The sequence below is a fragment of the Marmota marmota genome, unplaced genomic scaffold (assembly GCF_001458135.2).
Source record: "Marmota marmota marmota unplaced genomic scaffold, marMar, whole genome shotgun sequence".
In the NCBI taxonomy this organism is placed as follows: domain Eukaryota; kingdom Metazoa; phylum Chordata; class Mammalia; order Rodentia; family Sciuridae; genus Marmota; species Marmota marmota.
In genome coordinates this window covers 716511-726069 of record NW_025999992.1, presented here as the reverse complement: position 1 = coordinate 726069, position 9559 = coordinate 716511, and positions in this window count along the sequence as shown.

Genomic DNA, 9559 nt, shown 5'->3' with positions numbered 1-9559 from the left:
CACCCTCCCACCCCCAAATGAAAAAAGAAAAAAACACGTCAGGAAGGAGTGAACCATTTAGCATGGATGAAATTGGCACTATATGGCCTTCGGGGCCCTAGGCCAGCAGTGTAGTTAGACCTTTTCCTTGTATAGTTTGGACTTCAAAAGTATTGCTCTTTGTTATGCAGTAATGATGTGGTAGACCAGAAATAAGGCTCCTGTTAATCCCAAAGAAAATGGAGGTGATATTGCTTGTGTTTTTAATCAGTGTCCACCCTTTAGGGGGTGTCCCTCTGCCCTCTTCACTCAGCAGCCTCAACCTCCACCTGAGCAATGGTGAAGTTGGCCAGACCAGGTTAGACTTGAAAATATGCTCAACAGTGTTACGCTTTATATTTGAAATGTCCCCAGAAGCTCATGGATGAGACAGTGTAAGAAGGTTCAGAGGTGGTAACTGAAGGCAGGTAGGGAGTAGCTGGAGGAGGTGGGTCATGGGGAGAGTGACTTTTTAGTTTATATTTTGTCATGGCAGAAGAAGTCTCTCTTTTTCCCCACCCCCTCTGCTTCCTGGTGCCATGTTCCCAGCTGTTTTCCTTCACCTCATCCTTCTTCCATGATGTTCAGCCTCACCTCGAGCACAGAGTGACAGAGCTGGCTGTCCATGGACTGAGACCTCTGAAACCGTAAGCCTCCAAATAAACTTTTCCTCCTCAGATTGCTCTTGTCTTTTGTTCGGGTCTTTTGTTCACAGCAGCGAAAACTAACCGTCGTGTTCCTGAGCCTTTCACATCAGCCTTGCTGCAATTTTGGCTTGTCAGATTCTTAAACATAGCTGTGAAATTGAGTTAGAGTACACAATGCCTTCAATGTGCCAGATTGTGAGGTAATTAATTAGGCTGCTTGGCTCCGCGAAGACTAGATGTTATGGATGCTTCTCTTGTACTGTAAAGCATTATGAAATCAGATTACTTTAAAATGATGTATCATGAAGTCATGGAAAAGCAGTTGTGGGTCTGACGCCCAGAGTTTATCTCTCAGATCTGTCAGATATTAAATATGGGGACAGGGGCTGGGGTTGTGGCTCAACAATAGAGCATTCACCTAGCACTTGCGGGGCTCTGGGCTCTATCCTCAGCACCAAATAAAAAATAAAATAAAATAAAGGTACTGGGTCCAACTACAACTAAAAAACAAAATATTAAGAAAATATACATGGGAACAGTGTTTCTGCTCTTGCCTGTAAGATGGAGCTCATATCCTCTGGCCTGTCTGCCTCACTTGGTGGTGAAAAGAATTAAGCAAAATAATAGTTCTTAGCTTATAATTCTATATGAAGAAAAGAAGTTCTCCTTTTAAAAATTGTGATAGTTATCATAACAAAGAGAAAGAAAGAAATGGCAAGCCAAAAAGTAGAAGTTTTGCAGGGGACAATCCAAAAAAGGAACCAGGCCCCAAAGCTATAAGGGATGCTGTGGAGACAGCTCCATAGGAAAGTTGAGGAGCCATTCAAATAGGGATTTCACGAAGAAGTACAAATGGCCAGCAGACACACCAACCTTGTCCTCAGTCACAGGGAATGCAAATTAAAACCACCTCACCCCAGCAGGAGGGTATGAATGGGAAGCAACTGCAGATACCACCCATTTTATAATAACAAACACCCAAGATGGTCAACTCAGTCAAAGGTTTATTTTGGCTCACAGTTTTGGAGGTTCTGATCCAGGACTGGTTAATCCCTTGCTCTGGGCCCATGGCAGCACATCATGGTGGGAGCAGGCATTAAAATCGCTCACCTGATGCTAAGAGGAGAAAGAGAGAAAGAGACTGACCTCCCACAGTCCCCTTCACGAGCAAACCCACAGTGACCTGAAGACCTCCTGGGGGTCCCCTCTTAAAGGTTCTGTCACCTACCAGTGGCACCAAACCAGGGGCCAAGCCTTTAGCACATGTACCTGCTGGAGAGGTATATTTTGACTAGAATGAGGTAAGATTCTAGCAAATTGAGCCGTGCTGAATCATTCCAGAGAACAGAGGGTGGCATAAAGTCTGCTGGGACAGAAGTTGCCAAGGAGACATGAATATGTAATTTGCCTCTTTGTTACAATAACTATCACAATTTTGCCTTGGTCAGTGTTGGAAGGAAGAAAAAATAATGGGTAAAGGGAGATGAAAGCTAGGTGACTAGGCAAAGTGACACCTGCCTATGATCCCAAGTACTTGGGAGGCTGAGGCAGGAAGATTGCTTGAGTCCAGGAATTCAAGACCAACCTGAACAACAAAGAGAAGGAAATGAAAAGGAAAGAGGGAAGGAATGAAAGAAGGGAAGAAAGAAGAGTAAGAGAAAGGAAAATCCAGTGAGCAATCCAGCTGGGTCACTTTGATCAGGAGTCTAAAAGATGAGTTCTCAAGATACTTTATTACAGTCGTGTCCTATTGGATGTGTTAGGTGGTTCTCAGTTCTTCTTAATCATTGAAATCTGGGGCTTCCAATTTATTTTGATACTACAGCTCTGCAGCTATCAATGTCCCACTAGGATATAATTGTAAACTTAAAAAGGATCATCCAAGAGAATTTAAAGACAGAACAATTTATGAAGTTGCAGGCAAGATTTTTTTTTTTTAATCAATAAAACTGAGTGAAAACCCTGAGTTAGCCTCACTGGGAAAATCCTACAATCCAAAGTTCTGAAGTGGAGGGAAGGGAGCAGTCACTGAGACCCAGAGAACAGGCAGGAGAGGGTGAAGGATGGGGCTGGCTTTCTTTAGAGCAGGAATATATCGTGTATTAATTTCCTATTGTTGCTGTAACAACTCACTACAAACTTAAAGATTTAAAACAACACAAATTTATTATTTTAGCGATCTCGAGGTCAGAAGCCTGAGAACAGGTATTATGGGTTAAAATCAAAGTGGTGGCAGTGCTGAATTTCTTCTGGAGGCTCCAGAATCTGTTCTTGCCTTTCCCAGCTTCTAGAGACTGCCTGTATTAGCCCTGCACAATGGTGCACACCTGTAATCCCAGCAACTCAAGAGGCTGAGCCTCATTAACTTATCAAGAGCCCATCTCAAAATAAAAAGGGCTGGAGATGTAGCTCAGTGGTAAAGCACCCCTGGGTTAAATCCCTTATGGCATGGGAGGTCTGTATTCCTTAGCTTAGGACCCTTATTGTTTGGATCTTAGATGTTCCCTGAAGTTCTGCCTGCTGAAGGCTTGGTTCCCAGCCTGTGCCACTATTTGGTGATGGCGGGGGGGGGGGGGGNGGGGGGGGGGGGGGGGGGGGGGGGGGGGGGGGGGGGGGGGGGGGGGGGGGGGGGGGGGGGGGGGGGGGGGGGGGGGGGGGGGGGGGGGGGGGGGGGGGGGGGGGGGGGGGGGGGGGGGGGGGGGGGGGGGGGGGGGGGGGGGGGGGGGGGGGGGGGGGGGGGGGGGGGGGGGGGGGGGGGGGGGGGGGGGGGGGGGGGGGGGGGGGGGGGGGGGGGGGGGGGGGGGGGGGGGGGGGGGGGGGGGGGGGGGGGGGGGGGGGGGGGGGGGGGGGGGGGGGGGGGGGGGGGGGGGGGGGGGGGGGGGGGGGGGGGGGGGGGGGGGGGGGGGGGGGGGGGGGGGGGGGGGGGGGGGGGGGGGGGGGGGGGGGGGGGGGGGGGGGGGGGGGGGGGGGGGGGGGGGGGGGGGGGGGGGGGGGGGGGGGGGGGGGGGGGGGGGGGGGGGGGGGGGGGGGGGGGGGGGGGGGGGGGGGGGGGGGGGGGGGGGGGGGGGGGGGGGGGGGGGGGGGGGGGGGGGGGGGGGGGGGGGGGGGGGGGGGGGGGGGGGGGGGGGGGGGGGGGGGGGGGGGGGGGGGGGGGGGGGGGGGGGGGGGGGGGGGGGGGGGGGGGGGGGGGGGGGGGGGGGGGGGGGGGGGGGGGGGGGGGGGGGGGGGGGGGGGGGGGGGGGGGGGGGGGGGGGGGGGCTTTTAGGATGTGGGGACTTAGGGAAGGAAGTTAGGTCAGTGGGGACGTGCCCTCGAAGAAGATATTGGAACCCAACCCCTTCCTCTCTCTTTCTCTCTGCTTCTCAGCCACCATGAGATGAATAGCTGGTGGCCCATGGATGGGGACAAGTGGCAGAGGGAAAACGAACAGAAAGAGTGGCATCATGGTGAGAGAAGTATATCTTGAGCAAACACAGAAATTCCGTGACCATGGAAATTTGAGGGGAAGGAGCCGTGTCTACAGAGGACTCCTGGGAAGGGTTCTGTTGTGCATATTGCGTAAACTCCTGGATGAGTCTTTAAGAAGCCCCGAGGTCTGGCACGAAATCCAGTGGTAGAGGGCATTTGTGTTATACTCGAGCCTTGGTTTCGATTCCCACCACCTCAAAAAAAAAAAAAAATCCTATGATAAAGACCTTCTTCAGGGTTTCTGTAGTTAGGTTTTTGCTGTTTGGGGGTAAATTTTCATACTGACAGAGGTCTTGGAGCCTTGGCTTATCTTCAAGTCATATGAGGGTCTGTAGAAGTGAAACGATGTTGATGCAATCTGTAGAAGTTCAAATTTGGTGTATCCTAATCTGAATTCAATACTTTAACATCTGCTTCTCCTGAATCCTCTATTCCAGTTAGTGACATCACTCATTTTCCCAAGCAAAAACTGGAAAGTTCTCTTTAACACCTATCCTTTATCCTCTGTATCTAATGGGAGCATTTGGTTCTTTTGATTCTTGCCTTCAAAGAATCCCTCCCACCTGAGCTCTTCTGTCTCCCCTGCTGCTGTCCTACTTCAGGTATCCTAGTTTGTCCTGTTCCTGTGTCCTTTCTGCCCCATTTCATAACATTCTATTTGGTACCTCAAGTGCCAGCAGTGCCCAGAATAATGTAGATGGAAAAATCAATGCCATTGAAAGAACAGCTGAATGGATCTTTGTTGGATTATTTCAATTGTTTCCAATTCTCCTATTACAGGAAAATGTTGTAATGTCTTTTATGGCTATAACTCCTCCCCTCCTTTTAAAAACTTGTTTCCTTTGGATAAATACCCAGGAGTAGAATCACTGGACAGAAAGGTATCGCTGTTATCTCTGGGTTTTCTCAGAAACAAACCCTGCAATGGAGATTGGAACACAAGTATTCTATGTGGGAGGTGAGGCCAGGAACACTGGGAAGGGATTAGGGAAGGGAGAGAAGGGGAAAAAGGAAGCCAGTGGAGGGCTCATTGGCAACCAGATACCATGTGGCAATTGGACCATCCTCCTGGGGAAACCCAGGAGGCCATTCAGAACATACTGTCAAACCAAAGAGCAAGGAAGTGGGGTATCATCCACCAACTCCCCAACAGTTGTGGTTCAAAGGATGTTTCTAGCTTATTAGCTCTAGCTTACCCTGTGTATACGCTGAGTTTGTTTTCATGGCCATGGGAAAAGAAAGGTTTAAGCAGAAAATAATCTCAAAGTATGTAGGTGAATACAGAGGGTATATGGGAAAGGCCCTGCTGAAGATGCTCAGTGGCTTTTGAAATATACCACTAAATTGCTTTATGGAAGAATATAATCAATGCATACTATAAGAAGCAATTCAAAACTGAGGGAGTTTGTCCACACTCCTACAACCTGGGTAATTATAATTATTCTTAACAAATACAATTTTGGAATGCACATCATTGTTTTTCTTTTGCTTTTAATAAATTAATTTTTTATTTATATATGACAGTGGAATGCATTACAATTCTTATTACACATATAGAGCACAATTTTTCATATCTCTGGTTGTATACAAGTATATTCACACCAATTTGTGTCTTCATACGTTTACTTTGGATAATAATGTCCATCACATTCCACCATCATTTTCTTTTGCTTTTTTTTTTTTTGCAGAAGGAGTTACTAAGGATTGAATCCAAAGGTCCTCTACCACTGAGCTACACCCCCAACCCCTTCTATTTTATTTTGAGACAAGGTGTCTCTAAGCTGTTGAGACTAGATTTGAACTTGCCATCCTCCTGCCTCAGCATCCCAAATAACTGAGAATAACAAGTATGAGTCACAGCACTCGACTAAAGGAAGGCTTTATGATCAATTTTGGCTAATTAAAGGGTGATTCCACTTTTAAATAAAATATTAATATGGTTTAGATATGAGGTGTCCTCCAAAAGCTTATATGTGAGGCAATGCAGGATGGTTCAGACATGAAATGATTATAAGAGCTGTAACTGAGATAGAGTCTTAAAGGAAGGGTCCATGAGCCACTGAGATGTGGAAAGCTCAGTTGTAACAGTTTTTGAGCAACAGGCCCTTGGCCCATTCCCTTGTAAAATGAGGGAAATACTCAAGTGCAGGGAAAACTGGCATGAAATTGTGTAGCTTCACCTTGGCTCCACCAGGAGTCTGGCCCCTGATACAGCCCTTATATAAATGTCCAGACCCCAGCCCAAGGCAAGGCTTCTCACTCTCAAGGAGCCCACATTCTTCCTAAATAAGCCTCTGTCTAGTGCATGCTGAAATTCTTTTTTCCAACATGTATGCCAGAAACCCTGCTGGTTCTGGATCCATTTCTCCCTTCTCTCTCGGAACTCCTTGGACCCTTTTCCAGCGACATCTCCTCTCCTGAGACAGTAACCTAATTAGTGGATTAATAATCCATTTGATGAATTGATAATTTGAATGGAATAATTGACGGTAACTGTAGGCATGTAGTGCGTGGCTAGAGGAAGTAGGTCACCAGGAGTGTGCCTTTAGGGTTTATAATTTGTTTCTGGGGAAAAGAGATTTCTCAGCTTCCTGATTGTCATGAACTGAGCATCTTCTTCCACCTTCTACCACCATCGGGCCTCACCTCAGGCTCAGAGCTACGAAGTCAGTGGTCCATGAACTGAACCTCTGAAATCAGGAGCCCAAGTGAAGTTTTCCTCCCCTGAGTTGTTCTTGTCATGTCTTTTGGTCATAGTGATGAAAAGATGGCTGAAACAAGCACCAGCACGTAAGCCTTTGTCTCAGACCCTGCTTTCAGGGAACTCAGGCTGAGTTATTTAGTCTCAGATGTGGTCCTAGAAAGAAGTCTTTCAGGTTAGGGTTTTGGAGCTGAGTCACCCAGCAATACGGAATGCACTGCTGGAGTAAGTGGCATGTTGTCACAGCACCATTACTAAGGACCCACTTGGAGCTTGGGATGAGGTACAGGTGGGAGGTAGAGTACTGGGCTTGGTGGCAGCCCCAGCACTAAAGTGGTGTTGGTCGATGGTAATTATGAAGATTTTGGAGGTTGCTGGTCTTTGTCAAATGCTTTAGAAGTTTTGCAGATGAAAAGCAAAACACAGAATTTTGTCTGCCAGCTGTCAATAAAAGGCAGGTTAAGGAAGCAAAGGAGCCTCCATGACACAGAATGTGCTAGATAGTAATCAGGCACAGAGATGCACATCAGGAAAATGGACGTAAAGGAGAATGATTGCATGAAAATCATTGACCTGAGAAATCATTGTGCACTTGGACTGGCCTGAGACCTGGCAACTCCGGATGCTTTGGGGCCCTGAAGGCCAACTGATGTATCAATTCTGTTAGATTTGACACCTAAGAAGGTGTCTCCTGATACTGACTTCTCAGGATTGACCCCAGCCATCACTCATTACCTCTAGATTGAGAATCAGGGTCAATGTTCAGCACAGCTTGAATGGGGAAAAATAGTCCATACTCCAGGGAGAAAGATCATACATCGAAAGAATTGTAAGACCTGGGTGATATGAACTAACAGAAAAGGAGCGGGAAGTGGACAATTGTAAATATTCAAACACAGGATCAAGGAAGAGGCAAGTGCAGGTATGAGTAGAGGAGAATTTACTGATGTAGGAACACACCCCACTGGCTTGTGAGTTCCAGTGAAGACGTCTGAATCTGCTTCTCATTCACTGCTGAGGTAGCCTTTGGATGATGACTTACAGTTAATGAGGAAGAGATGCTTGAATTTCCTTGACAGAATCCTGGAAAGGCTCAGGGAGGTTAGAAGTTAGATTGGACTTACTATGTGGGATTGATCATAGAACCCACCACCTGGCTATGTTCCTTGAGAGAATTCAGGAGGACTCTCTTTTTAAAGCATAAAGACTATACTGGCATGGGAGTTGTGGCCATCTTTGAGAAGCCTGGTAAGAACTGTCCTTTATAGGCTAGAGCTGATCAGTGTGCGATGTTCCCACAGGATGCCACATATCAGTGGGAATGGGAGAATTCTGAAATAGCTGAGGGCAGGTAGCAGCAAAAAGGGAGTGGAATTACCATAATGGGCAGCAAGGCCAGAATGGCAATTAGACTCTCTTGACCTGCAGGGATCTGTGGTGGTGCTCTGTTCTAGAGGGTGAGGTAGATGGATAGCTAATTAGGATGTGACTTGACTTGGATAATTTATTCTTAAAAACCAAAAAATGGAAAGCTGAAGTTTGAAAGTAGTCACTGTAATGGAAAATCATCATTCAATCTCCAAAGCTAAATCTGACTTGAAGCAGATTGATGGGAAGTAGGCCAGTTCTTAGAGATGAAGGACTCTGTGACACACTAAAGGTAAAAATGATAAATATTACCCAATCCTTCCTTATGGAACCAATTACCATTTAGCAGGCATAATGATACCTACAGAAATGGATAGAAAACTTGAGTTGACAGTTACCACTGGACTTGAAATGCCATTATGTTCCTCCAGTTAGAGTCAGGACTTATGAAGGGAAGATAGTAAATGGAGTTCTGACCGAAGCTACTTTACAAGCGTCCCCTGAGTCCAAGGACCTGCCCTGGGGTTATTTTCTCAGTTCCCATAGGTACAATTGGAATGAATATATTCTTAGATGGCTTAAAACTTACAATGATTTCCTGACATGTAGAATGAGAAGCATAGGGGACAAGTCCTTGAAATTGTCCCCAACCCAACCAAGATAAAAATCAGAAGTGTTACTAGGAGGAATTGCAGAATTGAGCACCACCATAGGAGACTTCAAAGTTGGAAGTTAGTGGTCCCCATCAACTTACCCGATGGCCCTTATAAAAATCAGATGGATCATGGTATATTCTGGCATACTACTGTAAACCTAACTAATCTGTAGCCCAACCATGGGTGTCTTGCTTGATGCAGTATGGACTGACCAACCAACATAGTTGGTTCCAGAACTCATGGAATGGCTATGGGGCCATTAACATCATTCTTCCTAAAACTCATCAATAAAGAGAATCAAAAGCAGTTCTTTTTCACTTGGAGAGAGCAGCAAAGTGCATTCACTGTCTTGCCCTAGGACTTTGACTTTCAGACACAATGCAGTTCTCAGGGATCTTGGTCTTCTCAGCATCTGCAGAGTAGGACATTGACCCATTATTTGAGGACCTACCATGAACTGGACCTGGTGAGCAGGGAGTAGCAATTCTCTGAAAGCTTTGGTAAGACACATGTTTCAGCGTGTAGGAGGTAAACTATAAATGTTAAGAAATGAAATATTAAGAAATTCACCACATATTAAAAATTTTTAAAGATGCAATGGTCTGGGGGCTGGGGATGTGGCTCAAGCGGTAGCACGCTCGCCTGGCATGCGTGCAGCCCGGGTTCGATCCTCAGCACCACATACAAACAAAGATGTTGTG